Source organism: Mesoplodon densirostris, chromosome 11 (genome assembly GCF_025265405.1).
Source record: "Mesoplodon densirostris isolate mMesDen1 chromosome 11, mMesDen1 primary haplotype, whole genome shotgun sequence".
In the NCBI taxonomy this organism is placed as follows: Eukaryota; Metazoa; Chordata; class Mammalia; order Artiodactyla; family Ziphiidae; genus Mesoplodon; species Mesoplodon densirostris.
Genome location: NC_082671.1, coordinates 98,060,498 through 98,078,292, shown reverse-complemented (window position 1 = coordinate 98,078,292; position 17,795 = coordinate 98,060,498). Strand labels below are relative to the sequence as shown.

General features: G+C 37.8%; 1 protein-coding gene across 11 annotated transcripts in view; it reads right to left on the bottom strand.

The window, feature by feature from the left end:
- PPFIA2 (PTPRF interacting protein alpha 2) overlaps window positions 1-17,795 on the bottom strand; it is a 407,328-nt gene that overhangs the window by 142,994 nt on the left and 246,539 nt on the right. The gene's annotated exons all lie outside the window — the stretch shown is intronic.

The following is a 17,795-nucleotide window of genomic DNA, read 5'->3' as shown; positions in this document are numbered from 1 at the left end:
ATCAATGTCCATAGTTTTAGTACATATTAAGCATATAAGTTTAATATGATTCAATATTTATTGAATTTTATATTTATATTGAATATTTATATTAAATAAATATTGAGTCATATTAAAATTATATGTTGAAATTATGAGACCAACATGTCACACAGACAAAGAATTATCAAGTAAACAAAAGACATCGAGAGATTGGGTATGTGTCCTGCTGCCTGCCATTGCTGCCCACATGCCAATGATATATTCATGAGAAAAAGTGATTTTGCATATGACCTCCAGCAATTCAACACATAACTTATCATTTCTTAAGGGCATATCACCACATAATGAAGAACAACTCTGTAAAAGCTCTTCTCTCCTGTAGTACTGCAGTCACCAAAATAATTGGTTCCCTTACTCCTATTCTAGCCCATCTACAATCTATCATCCACAAAGCAGCCAGATTCATCTTTTAAACTTAAGTTATATTGTGTCACTCTTCAGCTTTCCAAAGAACCTCTCTGTTTTCCCAACTTATTTAGCATAATTTTAAACTTCTTAACAAGGTCTATAACACCCTACATGATCCCTTCGGCCACAATGGCCTCCTTTCTGTCCCTCAAACAGACCTGGCACTTTCTCACCCAGAACTGAGGAACTTGCAGATCTTCCTGCCTGAAGGATTCTTCCCCAGCTCAGACTACAGCTAACACAATCTCAGCTTTCAAAAGTCAGCTGAAAAAACCTACTTCTCAGAGAAAGTGTACCTAGCCATTATACTTTTTACAATATATCTGTGTTTATTTTGGTGTGTATCTTACTCATTAAAATCTAATATTTTACTTCTTTATTTACTTACTCACTTTGCTTGTTTATTTAGCTAGCAGAAGTTCTAACAATATCTCATGGGAAAATAATTTTCAAAGGAATACATTATTGAAAACAACATTTTCATATGAAGCAGCACATCACATTAGTATGTGCAGGGATTCAATATAAATGTTAAATTAAATAATAAATGGAGGGCTTCCCTGGTGGCGCAGTGGTTGAGAGTCCGCCTGCCGATGCAGGGGACATGGGTTCGTGCCCCGGTCCGGGAAGATCCCACATGCCGCGGAGCGGCTGGGCCCATGAGCCATGGCCGCGGAGCCTGCGCGTCCGGAGCCTGTGCTCCGCAACGGGAGAGGCCACAACAGTGAGAGGCCCGCGTACAGCAAAAAAAAAAAAAAAAAAATAATAATAATAATAAATGGGGCCTCCCTGGTGGCGCAGTGGTTGAGAGTCCGCCTGCCGATGCAGGGGATACGGGTTCGTGCCCTGGTCTGGGAGGATCCCATATGCCGCGGAGCGGCTGGGCCCGTGAGCCGTGGCCGCTGGGCCTGCGCGTCCGGAGCCTGTGCTCCGCAACGGGAGAGGCCACAGCAGTGAGAGGCCCACATACCGCAAAAAAAAAAAAAAAAAAAAAAAGAAAAAAAAAAATAATAAATGGATATAGAAAAACAAAGAATATAAACCTAATTCATTCAGAAGTAACAAAAGATAAAGATTTACTGTGCTTGAGAATCATCAGACATTCCTCTCATGTTAGTTAGTGTAGAAATGAATTACATCAAAGGAAAAACAAGAATGAAATAGTCCCTGGATATATCATTTTCATATTACATTCTTAACATCTTTCTCTTGCATAAAGCAATAATATTATATTATAATCAATACATAATAAAACTTTATTATGAATTTTTAAATTAAAGTATTGTATGCTGACATTTCACTAAGATAACATCCATGACTTAAATATGTTAAGACAACAGTAACAATAAATTTTAAAATTCTATGCTTTTTCTTCCATTATTGAATTAGAAGTGAAGAGAGACCTTTTAAAAAAATATTTAAACATCAAACTTAACTCTCAGTTTACAGAATAACTTCAATTTGTTTAGTAGTTCAGATAAATATCAAATACACCCTGGTGCCTATAATAAAGCAGGCCATCTATAAAGATTTATTGAATGACTCAGTGAAATGATAAATTAATGACCTTAAATAAGAAAAGCCAAAACACCAAATTCACATGGAAAATCTTATGCAAATATGGTTGTGCCACTATATTAAAAAATTACAAACTTCCAGTTTTTCATAAAATATATACATGACAATTAATTCCAAGAAAGACAAACTTTTCAACCACTAACATGCAAACTCTACTTTTTCTAAAAAAATCAATCCTGCAAATTAGATTTTTGAAACTGGAGAATTGATGCAGGGTCCTCTACATTCTCTATCATTCTAATATGATTATATTCTGTTCTATTTTTGCTCAATAACAAATTATCCTGGGTAGTTATGAAAGCAAAGCTTCAGCATCTGATTTTATTGTAGGTGTTAATAAGCTTGATTCTTCTTCCTTTCACACTGGGGAAAGTGAGAGGTTCTCTCCTGCGAATACAACTTTGGGGGTTGGGTCTGCTCTTCTGTGTGTTCAAAAGGGCAGAGAAGGTCACCTAGAAATCTGTAGCTGAAGGTAGCACAGGCCTCTTTAGGAAATTCTCCCAGCTGGCTTGACAAAGGAATGCAGTAGGTGGCTTCAGAAGTGGTTTACAAATATAGCAAGCAGAATGAAAGTGGCTGATAGCCTTAAAACATTCTCTGGGCTCTACTGACAGAAAAAGCTGTTAAAGGGAGGGCTCAAGTGACTTGTCTAGAATAGTTAAGTAGGACTGGATCCCTCACTGTTAAATAGCATGACCTATTATAAATAGGATGGCGTGGTGATTAGGACAAATCACTTCTGGGGAGTCTCTGTTGCTTACTCAGTTGTGACATAAATGCCACAATGCCCTGGAAACCCACTATGTGCCAAGAACTGTGTTGAACTATTTTAATCTGCAAATTAGGTCTTATGATCCACATTTAACAAGTGATTAAACTGAGATAAAGAGAATTTAATGAGAACTAAGGAATCAAAAGTCCTTATCTTTATACTTTTTACTATGTCACACTGTCTCACATGGCTTTGCATTTGGGCTCTATTAAGTCAGGGGAAGTTAATGGTGGGTGAGGACGGGGAGGAAGCATTTCCTTTCGAAGCACTGCTACCCTCCCACCTTGGAATCCTTTGTACTTCATTGAGGTATGGACCCCTCCCTGGACAGGTTCACATATAGGCAGAATTTTGCATGCATTTCCACACATACCAATCCACTGAGGCCCATGGAACACTAGTCAAGAGAAACTTTCCACAGTCATTTTAACTGATCAACCATGATTTGTCAAGTGTTTGTTCACACTTATTTTAAAATGCCCAGAATTCATTCATATTCCTTTTGGTGACAACATCTTACATTTTCACTGGGGAATTTTCCTTCCCCACTCTAATCTTAGAGAGACTGTCAATCAGGGGGCCAGAGCTCATGGCCAATGGGTGGGCACATGATCTAAGCCAGGGCAATTAGAACATTCCTTGAGAGAAATTTCTGGCAGAGATATGGGGAAAGAGTCTCCTTTTTATTATGGAACGTGAGCTGGTGGGATATGATCAGAGTTCTGTTTGCCATCAGTTCCTCCTCATAGAGAAGCAGGTAGAAAAGCTGGAGCCCTGATGAATTACTTCTGATGCTGATTTTAGCCATAAATCAACTCTATCCCTGGCATTTCAGTAAAATGAGCCCAAAGTTTCCCCTCTGTGCTCAAACTTGTTTGGATTGGTTTTCTGTCATTTGCAACTAAAAGTGTCTTTGCACTTATTTGGGAGGTGGAAATGTGCCCTTCTGGCCAACCCGAGCCAGGTACTTCCCAGACACCTCTCCTGCTCCTGGAGGTCCATATGTTACAGAGATTTGGGGTGTGTTTATTTAAAAAAAGATGCATGCAACTCATGGGGGTGGGGGGGGAATTTGGGGATCAACCGTTAACGAGTTCGCATCTGATATTACTCAGCCATAAAAAAGAATGAAATAATGCCATTTGCAGCAACATGGATGGACCTAGAGATTGTCATACTGAGTGAAGTTAGTCAGATAGAGAAAGAGAAATATCGTATGATATCGCTTATATGAGGACTCTAAAAAGAAATGATACAAATGAATGTATTTACAAAACAGAAACGGACTCACAGATTTAGAGAATGAACTTATGGTTGCCGGGGGTGGGGGGGGGTGAAGGGTGGGAGGAAGGGATAGTTAGGGAGTCTGGGATGGATATGTACACACTACTATATTTAAAAAGGATAACCAAAAGAACCTACTGTGTGGCACAGGGAACTCTGCTGAATGTTATGTGGCAGCCTGGATGGGAGTGGAGTCTGGGGGAGAATGGATACATGTATATGTATGGCTGAGTTGATTGGCTGTGTGCCTGAAACTATCACAACATTGCTTATCGGCTATACTCCAATACAAAATAAAAAGTTTAAAAAAATTTTTTTTTAATTTGGGGCAAAGAAAAAAAGAGTTCTTTAGAAAAAAAGAATACATGAGGGTGTACCGGTACTCATCCAGGCTAGTCAAGGTGATGAGGAGGAGGAAAAAAAAAAGGAAGAAGATAAAAGAATGACAGGTGACTCAAAAAGCTAACGTACTTCAGCTATAACTCTGGCATCTGTGTGATTCTTGCCCTCTGGCTTATTGCTTTGCCTTGACCCTTCTTTGTGTTTCCTGATAGCTCATTAAGCTTCTGACAGCCTGACTCACTGCTTCTAGGTACTCCCAAACCCATTATATTCCCATGGCAGCCTTCCAAGTTTTTTTCTTTAAACCTTTGCCTCTGTCAGGTTGTTTTTGGCTCTTATCAATCTCTGACAAGCTCTGAGCTCACACAGTGGACTACTGGTGGTCTTCGTGGCCAGTTTTCTAGTCAGGAAAATTCCCCAGCCCCCAGCCCTTTTTCTACCAGACTGTTTCAGGGTTCCTAGCATGTCTTGCAACAGACTCTCTTCAATCCTCTTTCTCTGAAAAACAGTTTTCCTTGATGACCTGGAGAGATTCATTCATTTCACATATTTTCTTTGATATTTCACTGATGATATATCAGGTATTAGGAAAATTAATAGGGGGAAAGGCAAAGTTCTTTAATTCATTCTTGTTGGGTGAGACAAACTACAAACAAAAATAAATGGAATACTTTTTTAAATGGTGATAATTGCAAAGGGAAAATTAAAGCAAGGGAGGGATGCTATGAGGTGCAGTTTAATTAGGAATTAGGTGATTTCTGAGTATAGACCTGAAGATGAGAGAGAGGAAGCAATGTGGTTATCTGGGAGAAAAATTTTCCAGGCAGAGAGTTCAGAAAATGAAATTCATTATTGAAAACAAAAGTTTGAGATTCATAAAAATGTTTTAGTGAGTTATTCATATGATGTAAGATGTCCTCTTCAAAAGATAGCTAAAACATCACTGAAAGTTGACATCTTGGAAACTTCAGGTGTCAGGAAATGCACAGAAACCTGTGATTCTGAAGAGAAATGTGATTTGGGAGAAAATAATAGAGTCTATTTCATATCTCTATATTCTCACATTTCTCAAGTGTTTAAAATGTATTTTTTTTCATATTTTGTTGCTCTTTATTTATTCCTAAACTTCCAAGTTTATCTGTGGGGTCATATCCCCTCAGCCTGAAGAACTTCCTTAAACTTTCTTTTAGAGCAGGCCCACAGATGATAAATTCTCTTAGCTTTCATTGAGAATGTCTTTATTTTACTTTCATTCCTGAAGGATATTTTTTGCCAGATGTAGAGTTGTTGACAGTTCTTTTCTTGCAGCACTTTATTTTTTAATTATTATTGTTATTTATTTATTTATTTAGGCTGTGTCGCGTGGCACGTGGGATCTTAGCTCCCCGAGCAGGGATCGAACCCATGCCCTCTGCTGTGGAAGCACAGAGTCCTAACCGCCGGACTGCCAGGGAAGTCCCTTGCAGCACTTTATTTTTTTAATTTATTTATTTTATTTTTGGCTTCATTGGGTCTTTTTTTTTTTTTTTTCCTGCAGTACGTGGGCCTCTCACTGTTGTGGCCTCTCCCGTTGCGGAGCACAGGCTCCGGACGTGCACGCCCAGCGGCCATGGCTCATGGGGCCAGCCACTCTGTGGCATGTGGGATCTTCCCGGACCGGGGCACGAACCTGCATCCCCTGCATCGGCAGGCAGACTCTCAACCACTGCGCCACCAGGGAAGCCCCTGCATTGGGTCTTTGTTGCTGAGCGTGGGCTTTCTCTAGTTTTGGCGAGCGGGGGCTACTCTTCATTGCGGTGCGCAGGCTTCTCATTGTGGTGGCGTCTCTTGTTGTGGAGCACGGGCTCTAGGCGCATGGGATCAGTAGTTGTGGCTTGCAGGCTCTAGAGCACAGGCTCAGTAGTTGTGGTGCACGGGCTTAGCTGCTCCATGGCATGTGGGATCTTCCCGGACCAGGGCTCGAACCCGTGTCCCCTGCATTGGCAGGCGGATTCTTAACTACTGTGCCACCAGGGAAGTCCCTAAAATGTATTAATCTATTTATTCAACAAATATTCATTGATCATTGTTCTAAATATGAGACACCACTGGGGAAAAAAGCCCTTCTCTCAAAAAGCTTACATTCTAGTAAATGAGGGAAACAAAGAAAGAAGCAGTAAGACAACAACAGTAAAATAACAATCATGTAATGAGCTCTTACAATGTGTCAAAAACTGTGCTCAGCACATTATATAAATTTTTCTTCTTTACATCATTTCATCTATACTATCTTTTCTTCCAAGTTTAAGATTTCTTGAGAGCGGACCCTGAGACAAATAATTTCGCACAGTAGTTTATTTGGAAGGTGATTCCGAGAAGCACAGCATTCTTAAATATTCTTAAAAGGCCTAGGATGAGTCCTGGCCCTTCTAGGTGTTACTGGTTGTATGACTTTATACAAGTTTCTTAACCTCAAGTTCATGTTCCTCCGCTATAAAATGAGGGATAATAATATCTAGGTTTTAGTGTGCTTGGACTGTAAAATACTTAATTGTATATGATGTACTATAAGCATTTATAATGTAATAATGATCACCTTTATCTTCTTATTCATACTTCATGTTCTAGCTTATTGAAGGACTTGCAGTTACACACACCCAAAATGCCATCTTGGCTGTGAGTTTTTATATTCATTTGGAATGCTCACACACAGAGCTCCTAAAACCCTTGTAAATTCCTGACAACAGCACTCAGGGCATCTTTTTTTCTAATGGGGGATTCTGGGTGGGCTCCTGGATGGGGGCTCATAGCCAGAAGGACCAAGCTGTGATTTCAAGCTTGGAATTTTTAGCTCCACCCACCATTCTCCAGAGAGGAAACAGGGGCTGGAAATGAACTTAATGACTGATATGCCTATGTAATGAAGCCTTCATAAAATTCTCAAAAGTACAGGGGTTGGGGAGCTTCCAGGTTGGTGAACGTATCCACATACTGGGAGGGTGATGTATCCCAACTCCACAGGGACAGAAGGTCCTGAACTCGGGACCCTCCTAGACCTCACTCTATGTATCTTTTCATCTGGTTGTTCATCTGTGTCCTTTATCATACCCTTTAATAAACTGGTAAACGTACGTTAGGTAAATGTTTTCCTGAGTTCTATGAGCTGCTCTAGCAAATTAATCAAACCCAAGGAGGGGTCAGTGGGAGTCTCTGGTTTATACCCATTCAGTCAGAAGCACAGATGACAAATTGGACTTGCAATTGGCATCTGAAGTAGGGTGGGAGTGGTCTTGTGGGACTGAGCCCTTAACCTGTAGGATCTGGTGCTACCTCCAGGTAGATAGTGTCAGAATTGAGTTAAACTATAGGACACTCTGCTGGTGTTGCAGTGAATTGTTTGGTAGGGGAAAAACTCCCGTACAGCTGGTGTTGGAAGTGCTGCAAGTGAAGCAGTAGTGTGAGCGGAAAGGAGAATCACAGGAGGTAGGACAGAGTTTTTCGTTATACACCCTTCCTTCTCCTTAACTCTTCTCAGTTATCTTTCAGGTCTTAGCTTATATGTCATGCACTGTGGCATGGGTGGCATCCCAGTGATTTAAGTTACATAATTCCTTAGCATTCTCCAATAACTCATATCATACAAATTATCACTCTTTAGCACAATTGGCTGTTAGTTTTCTGACTGCCCATTTTGACACTGAGTGCCTTGAGACCAGAAACTATATCTGATTGATTATTTATTCCCAGTTCTTAGTAAACTCCCTGACAAGTAGAAAGCACCCTAGAAATATTTATGTAGTATTGAATGACAGCAGACTGTATGAATGGAAAAGTCCTATAGGGAGTTGGAAAAATTGGATGGAAAAATACTTGAGAATGTATACATGGAGAAGCAAATTAGTTATCCACATAAAAGACCATATGAACTTGAAGTCTTTCCTAAAGTTCGTATTACATGATTCAAGGTGAAAAGGAGCCCTGGGCATGGAAGAGCTCACTGGGGAAATACAGAAGGAAAAGGACAAGAAATATTGACATAGCCTTGTAGGATATTCACAACTGTCAGTGTGAGGAGGTGAAGTAGAAGGCACAGACAACTGTAAAGGAGGATAGGGATAGGACCATGGAAGGGCAGCTTAAAGAAAGTCTACAAGAGATACTCTATAAATATAACGTAACAGGCAATTTCATTGTGTCTTAAAATATTTTAAAAAAAATTTACAAGTGTATTGTAGCCTAGGTAATATGATTGAGGTGCACTGAAGTATACACTGTGTTTATATGCTTTAGACTTAGGATAGATTGACATTAGATGGAAAGGGGAATTCCAAGGGTATCTAGAAATTTGTTTCTGCCAACAAAATTATTAAAGTGGAAACAGAAAAGCAATGTAAAATAATTTAATTTTCACTTGTTTTCCTCTTCCTCATCTTTTTGAAAATGTCAATGTATGAGACATTTCCCTGAAGTTGGATAAGGAAGGAAGACAAATAAGACAAATAAGAATAGGAGTTTAGAAATTAAATGTATAATTAAGAACTGCTAGCAATAATAATAGTTGCTCTATGTTGAACATCAATTATATGCCACATACATGCAAAGAAATTTACATATATTATTTCATTTAATCTTCCCAGTAACCTTATAAACTGGGTATTATTATTTTTATTTTATAAGTAAGGGAACTAACATAAAGGGCATAAATAATATACTTGAGGTCATACAGAAAAAGATACGACAAAGGTTTCCAATCCAGGTATGATACCTTCAAAATGGATGGTTTCTAAGCATTATGCTATAATGTCTTTTGAAAATTAATGAAATGATTCACTGCATACAAAATCCAAATATTTATCTAGGTCAGGACTACAGTTTTGTGGTCTGATAGCAGGGGAATTTACCTGCCCTCATTTGGCAAAACAATTTAGACACAGAAGATGTCTTCAATTATTTTTAGGAATAGAAATTATGCTCTTTACATTATTTATCATTTTCATTTATAACTCTTTTGTGGCACAGGCATTTCAGTTTACCTTGAAAATTTCCCAGCTACTTTTTAAAATAAATCATGTCTACCAGACTCCTGCTAATTCTCCAGGGATCTTCATTCTGATGTTTTTAAATTCATATTTGCCTTTAGGTATTTAACAACAACTTCCAGACAGTGCCCACATCTAATTAACAAAGATTCTTTTCATCTATTTTTACCCCAAACTCAATTAACAATTCCAAGAGTGAGACTTACAGAAGTCTCACTACACCAACACATAATTTGCTTCTACACAGATAACTTATTTTAATTTAGCTTAATTCCAGGCTTAGATTACACTGAGGTTGCAACATGAAAAAAACAAAGACAAAGCAACTAGTAGAAAAGCAGGGATTTACAATTTACACTTAAGCAACTCAACTCTCCAGACACAATAGTTTGGATTTGTGTTGTTATATATTAATTGAGAAACCAAAAAGATTGAGACACTTATTCAAACAGAACTAAGTATACTAAGGCAATAGCAATTTCACTTCTCAGCTCTGGCTTTTGGACATAAGATTTATAAGCATCACTGAAGCATATTAAAACCAGTGAAAAGCAACTTCATGTAGTCCAATGAAGTTTGATCAGCTCATGTGTAACATTAACTTTCATTGCTTTTCAGTGAGAATGGATAGACTGGAAACTTGTGAAACGTAACGGATCCAATGAACAATCAAATTGTCTTGAGATGGGAATCAGAGGTTTGTATTGTGAGGATTCACCTCTTGTCAAGTTTAAAAAATAGTTATTTAATTAACGATTTAAAGAGTGAATCCATTTATCCTAATGAATGACCAGACAGCTTGGAGGTGGGAAGTACAGTTTAATTTGGTGGTTGCTTAGAATTTTTACCACTGTACTATTCAGTCAATAAATAATTATTGAGTTAATTAGAACATATTGCATACTTTTATTTTTAACCTCCTCCACTTTGGCTGACCAGCCTTTCCAATTCCCATTAGATGAACTGACCGGATATTAAAATTTAAAAGCACATCACCAGTAAGTTTCTGGTGACGCTTTGATGAAAAAGATAGTACACAAACAGTACATGCAATTTGGCTATTTCCAAATTTTACATCTGCTTATATCTAAAAACATAAAGATACCTTGTATGACTACGGAATCTAAGCTTATTTAGTTTTTAATGATGAAAAATTCTTTTAGTGCTTCCCTGGTGGCGCAGTGGTTGAGAGTCCGCCTGCCGATACAGGGGACACGGGTTCGTGCCCCGGTCCGGGAAGATCTCACATGCTGCAGAGCGGCTGGGCCCATGAGCCATGGCCACTGAGCCTGCGCGTCTGGAGCCTGTGCTCCGCAACGGGAGAGGCCACAAAAGTGAGAGGCTCGTGTACGGCCAAAAAAAAAAAAAAAGAAAAGAAAAAAAAGAAAAAATTCTTTTAAGATAATATTAAAGATTTTTAAGACCATTCTTAAAACAGTAACTGTCATGCGAAACTGTTATTTTTAGTTTTAAGTTTAAGACAATGGTTGAAAGAACAATAAAATTTCTAATGTTTCCTTAGATAGATTTGTTTTTACAGTGAATGATTATGATTTCTATTTCCAATGTTAACTATAACATTCAACAACAGTAATTTCAACAATAGCTGTATTTTAGGATAGTTATTGATATGTAATTCTGATCTAAATTACAACTCTCTACCAAACTATCTCTATCCTTTTCATCTAATCGGTATTTCAGTCATTACGTTTTTCTGATACTTGGTTACTCTTTATTTTTATTTATTTCCACTATTCAAATAATTCTTTAATATTTAAAATGATGATAAAATCAAATGCTGGCATTGTCATTAGAAGCATATAAATGGCTTCGGAAAATACAAAACAACTTAAATTGGACAGTATTAGTGGACATTGTTAAGGCACAGTACTGCTATTGTAGTAGAGTAGCAGCTAAGAATGGCATTAGATGAAAGAATAGTAATAAGAATGGCCAAGGAAGCTGTTAGTGTGGTAAAGTAGAGGAATTAATCCAGAGAAAAAAAGCAAAAGAGAAGTCCTAAAGAGTTTTCCCAAAGTGTCAATAATAGAAAAACATATACTGAACAAATTTTATTTTTCACTGCAAGAAAGCAAGCCTCAGTTGAAAATATAAATAAGCAAATAAATAAATGAGGAGGGGTGGAAAATATTCATTGAGGTAAACAAATGACACTGAGAAGTGCAACACCACATGTAAACAACTGCAGTAATTCAGTGTTGAGTGCTGAGAATGGTGGCAGGAATTTAGTTGAAAGTTTTGAATGTCATGGAAAAAGTACATTGCAATCTCCATCACCCTGGAAGATGCCATTGCTAATAACTTCCCTCCCTAAAGAAGACAGCAGAATCCTACTTAAAAAATAGTTTAATTAAAAAAGAAGGCCATCAGATTAAGGTGGCTCTAATGCCAAAGCGACCTACAGAAGCAAACCAAAATCTAAGCCTGTAACGCCTCAATATTACACAACCAAACGCTTAGGATAACCGATCACAAACAGCCAGTTAGGATTTAAGCTACAGCCAATCAAATAATTTCTCTTTGCTCCTGCACTATTTCCGAGGGTTTCCCCTGGCTCCTATGGTGGAGCACTCCTGACCACTTCTGGTTTGGCATTGCTCGATTTGATTTTTTTTTTCAAATAAACTCTTACAAATTTTTAATATGCCTCAGTTTATCTTTTAACACTTGTCTCACAATGAAAAAAGCAAATAGGACTTACTATAGGTATTGATCATGATAAAGTACTTCTTGACATAGAACAAAGGCTTACTTCTTCGTGTTCCCCACGGTCACTACCACTAGGTCCCTTACTCTCTAAAGTCAGAAGTATCAAAATATGCTAATTTGCTTTGGGCTTCAGCTAAAGGCAGAGGGACAACTGACTACATATATCCCTTCTCCTCCAAATAAACAAAAAAGGAAAGCAAAATGAGGAGACCGAGTTATGCTGAGAAGAGGGTCACAGCAAACTGAATAGTCCAATGAGAACTCATGTTTATAGAGTAGCAGGTACGCTCTGTGACTAAAAGTCTGCCTTCAAAAGTCTCAATATTTACTCTTTTATGAATTATGCTGACATGAATAAAAGTTTCTTCTTTAGTTATTTCATGTATACAAAGTAGTATTAAATTCATCAAGCAAATACTGATTATTAAATTAATAAAGGTAGGTCTACATAATATTAATCACATCTCTGTCATCTGTTTATTCAACTGCAGTCCCTCTGCTGTCAGGAAATTTGGGATGTTTTAGAATGAATATTCTGTTTTAGTAATCCAAAGGTGCTATATTTCCATCAACATATATTTGAATCCTTTAAAACATCACATTAAAATTCATCTCTGTGATCTGAGTACTAACCAGGCTTGGACCCTGCTTAGCTGCAGAGATCAGAAAAGATATCTGGTGCATTCTGGGGGTTGGGGGCAGGGGAGAATGGGGAGTTGTTGCTCAATGGATATAAAGTTTCAGTTATGCAAGATGAATCAGTTCTAGAGATCTGCTGTACAACATAGTGCCTATAGTTAACAATATGGTATTGTGCACTTTAACATATGTTAGGAGGTGTTGAAATAACTTTCTAGGTCCGAGATGGACCCACATCAGCAAACCAGACCTTAGGTAACTTAGGTAACTCTGTGCTTGTAAATGCTCTTCATGACCAGAAAAGCAGCATATCCAGTCAGTCAACTCCAAACACCAAGCCAACTCTGGGCCTTCCCACCCCTAACAAGGTGAACAGTGCGGGCCCAGCCAATCAGATATTTTCTATTTTTCTCTTCCTTGTTCTTTATTCTCTATCTTATAAAAGCTTCTTGCCTTCCATCCCATTTTGCAGTTTTCTGAAAAGAGACTGTCCACTTCACAACGTGTTAAATAAAGCTGGTTTTTATCACCTAAACTGTTTTCTTTCAATAATTTTTTAATGGAGGATAGATCTCATCTAAGTGTTCTCATGACAAAAACAAAACAAAAGCAAAACAAAACCAACAAAAGAACACAAGGACCTTTTTTGCAGGTGATATATATGTTTATTACTTTGACTGTGGTGATGGCATCATGAGTGTATGCATATGTCCAAACTCATCAAAATGTATACATTAAATAAGTACATTTTGTGTATATTAATTATACCTCAATAATGCTTAAAAAATCAAAATGGCCAACAAGCCTATGAAAAAAATAAAATAAATCTCTGTGGAGATGGACTATACTATTCTTTCAGCACCATGAAATTTGACCTCCTCAGCCAGGCAGGGCTAATACTGTAAGTACACAGTTGAGGTATGTTGTTGTTGTTTTCCTCCAATCAGGGCAGAAGTGACAAAATTATAGGTTGTGTCCTGGAACAATTCCTTTTATCTGTGTTATGCTAAGGGAAAGAGTCTTAAGGGAAAGAAAAGCATTTCAAAGTGTTTGAAAGTACTTGAGAAAATGTAGAAGGCAGAAACAATATCCATTAGTCATCCTTGCTTATAAAAAAGCAAGCCAGGGCAATAAAAAGGCTTTATTCATTTAGTTCCTTCCTTAGAAATCACAAAAGCAGCATACTAAACCCATTATTCTGAACAATTCTTTTTAAAGTAATCCATTTGCTTGGGTTCTAAAGGTAATAATCTTGCATCATATTCATTTGCACGCATTTCAATTTTATTTTTATGTGATTCTTAAATGTGTACATATTATAAAATGCCAGAATGGGAAGGGTCCACAACTTATGTGGTCTTTATACCTTATTTTTATGGGTGAAGAAAATGAAGTTTACAGAGAATGAATGGTAAGCCTCTTCCCATCCCCAGTAAATTGTCACCTGGTCAGTCCCACTGTGGACACGCATTCCACCTTTCCAGATCTCAGTTCAATCATCTTATTAAAAAGGAGTTGAACAGTATCATGGCTAAAAAGATCAACATCAACATCAATAACAATAATATTTACTGAAAGATACTTCGTGCCAAGCAATTTTAAGCACTCTACATGTGTCACCTACAAATTGACACTTGCCATCGACACTTGCCATCTACCTCTACGAAGATTAAATTATGAACCACTGCAGCTGCGGACCTTCAACACCCCCTGAAAGGAGTTCAGGGTGGAGATCAGGAATGAGGCACTCTGTGCTCTGGGAGAAACTGGCAGAACAGGTCTTCAGATCGCTAGATATTTTCAGGAGAAGATTTTATGAGCCCAATTCTTGTACCTCCTCATATTTAGAAAAGCACTAAAATCCTTCATGGTGACATCTGCTCCTCGTGACTAGCAGAAACCTTCATGAAACTAGCAGAAAACTTCTGTAAAAAATATGTACTTGATTGCAGGTACTCCCCCTTCACCAAAATCACATATATATTGATCTTCCCGCCTACCTCTTCGGAGCAGTTTCTTAGAGCTATCTGAAATGCTACCTCCTGGGCTACAGTCCTCATTTTGCCTCAAATAAAACCTAACTCACAACTCTCACCTTGTGCATTTTTTTCAGTCGACAGTGTATTAACTCATTTAACCCTTACAACAACCTGATGAGGTAAATTCTATTAGAGTTGAGGTAATTGACGCAACGAGGTTATAAGGAAATTGCCTGTAGTCACAGAGTTAGCAAAGAGCAGAACCATTTAGGGGGGAAAGTAAATACCCAGGGGTGGCGGTTACAGCCCTGTCTGGAGTATGCTTACTCCTTTCCTTTCTTGTCATCAGCCAGGGCAGAATATATTCACAGCACCCAACTGAACAGTCTAGATAGAATGATGGTTTTGTACTTGCCACTCTCTCTCCACTTGCCCACACTAACTTCTAACTGCTTCTTACTATCCACTTCTCATAGAACATTTCATATTTTTGTCTCCTTCTTTCTATTGTGATACATTTCTCACTGTGTTGTGATCTGCAGTTTATGGATTCTATGTCCTATATTTATGTTATATTTACATCAAGATTCTTATTCGCAGTTCAACATCATCGTGATGCTTCCTTAAAAGGCAGATTTCATTAAAATGGAGTCCGCATTTTAATATTCTTCCAGGTGACCATTATACACCCTTCAGTTTGAGGACCGATGCATGTGAAGTCTTCAAGTACAGAGAAGTTTTTCTTGCTCTTGCTGGATCGCAGGTAGAGGCAGCAGCCCCGTGAAAGGCTGCTGAAGGCTGCGACAGGGTAAGCCTCTAGGACATGACCTCAGTGATCACGTAGTGCGGGGGTGGCTAACTACATCCTCCAGGCTGCCTAGTTTTGTCAGGCCCACAAGATAAAAAAGGTTTTCACATCTTGAATGGTTGAAAAAAAATCAAAAGAGGATAACACTTTGTGATACATCAAAGTTAAAAGAAATTCAATTTCCATTGTTCATAAATAGCTTTTTACTGGAACAGGGCCAAGCTCAGTTATTTACATAATTGTCTGATTGCTTTTGCTCTATAATGGTAGAGTAGTTGTGGTAAAGAGCTTTTAGCCCACAGAGCCTAAAGTGTTTAGTAGCTGGCCCTTTAAAGAAGTCTGCTGATCCCTGGTATATTGGCCGACGTCCATCTTTTTCTTTATAAACTGTTCAAATGGACTCAGTGAAAGTCAGAATTATAACTCTACTTCCTGATTTTTAGACTTATTCTCTCTATTCACTCTCATACATTATTTCCAATTTCACTTAAATAAGTAGAAACATAGAATAAATTATCCCTGAAATGCAATTACCTGATGAAGTGGATATGTTTTTTTCACGTGCTCTTTGCTAAACTCATGTCTAAATAAGAATGTTTTAGATGTCATTGGTTAATATTGCAAAAGTAAGAACTGAGAAAACATAGAAAAAAACTAAAAATAAGTGTGGATTATATTGGCAGTGCTTTCTATCCATAGCTCTGTGTAACTTGTTTTATAGAATTTTTCTCTACCTAAAATTAATTTTAAATCAAAAATTTCTAACATAAGCTCTTTGAGGGCAGGGAGTTACTTCTTACTTGGTTACTGGTATGTCCTCAAGACCCAAAAAGTACTTGGTACATGTCCAGTAGATTTTACAGAGTACTGATTAAGATCATGAACTATGAAGTAGAATTCTGGTTCTACTACCTTCTGACAGAATGAACTTAAGTTATTTACCTTCTCTATGCCTTTTTCCTTTTCCATAAAATGATACTATTTGTAAAAGTCACATAGCTTTTAAATGGCAGACTAAGTCAAACCTATGTCTGTTTGCTTCAAAGCCCATGAGTTTTCTCTACTATAGTTCTCAACTATAGGCTCAAATCAGAATCAAACTATATAATTTTTTTAAGTGCAGATAGCCAGGACTCATGCTAACAATGAATCAGAATTTCTGGATACATTTGTATTTTTCAGATGCTCTACAGGTGAGGCAGGTGTACAGCCAGGATGGAGAACTAGTGCACTAGGGTGGACAAGCTTTCTAGTTCTCCTCTTTACGAGGGGCTTCTGTGTATCAGAAAGAATAATTTTTTAAAAGGATATCAGTAGATTTCTCTTTTTCTAATATTGAAATATTAACTTATTTTCCTTCCCTGTTCTTTTGTTCTTGGTACAACAGAAACATCAGTGAGAGTGCAAATCCATCTAATTCCTTGGATAGAAAATAGCTATACCTCTGCAAATCAGTGGGAAATAATCAATACCTTGTGAAGAGTTTTTAAAAGTAGGGATCTGAAGAAATGAACAGACTCAACAAAAGAGCAGTTGCTCAATTATTTACTAGCTGTGTATTTCAGGTGAGTTACTTCAGGCTTTAGAACCATGTTTTCTGAATCTTTAAAATAGTGACAGTACATTCTGCCTTATAAGGTGATGAGACGTTAGCAGGATCTCAATAAACTCTCTCTGTTAATAACATCAAATATCTCATAATGTGGGGATCCATAAACCTGAAGGTGAAGAGAGGTAAATGACTAAAACTGCCTGGAAGCCTGTGAAAACACAGCACTTAAGTGCTTGACCCGGCCCAGTGCCCCAAAACAGTAGGTGCCCCCAAAATATTTCTCACACTATAACTGTATTGCAATTTTCTCTTAAGAAAACTATATTTTTCCTTCTCCCACTCCCTTCCACACGTCTCTCCCTCTCTCTCTTTCTCGCTCTCTCTCTCTTTCTCACTTTCTCTCTTGTTAATTGATTTTCTAAAACTTCCTCAACACATATTCTGATTCCACCTAAAGGTTTTGTTCCTCCTTATCTCCCAATTACAGTGTTTTCTGAGTGGAAAATAACATATTGGCTTTATCAGCATGTTATTAAGTAGGAGATATTATTAACACTAAGTGTTCATTAAAAAATCTTCAGTTAGGATAGCCAGTTAAGATGATCTCTAGCTGTGCAGTAAAGAATTTGGCTTTGCCTGAAGA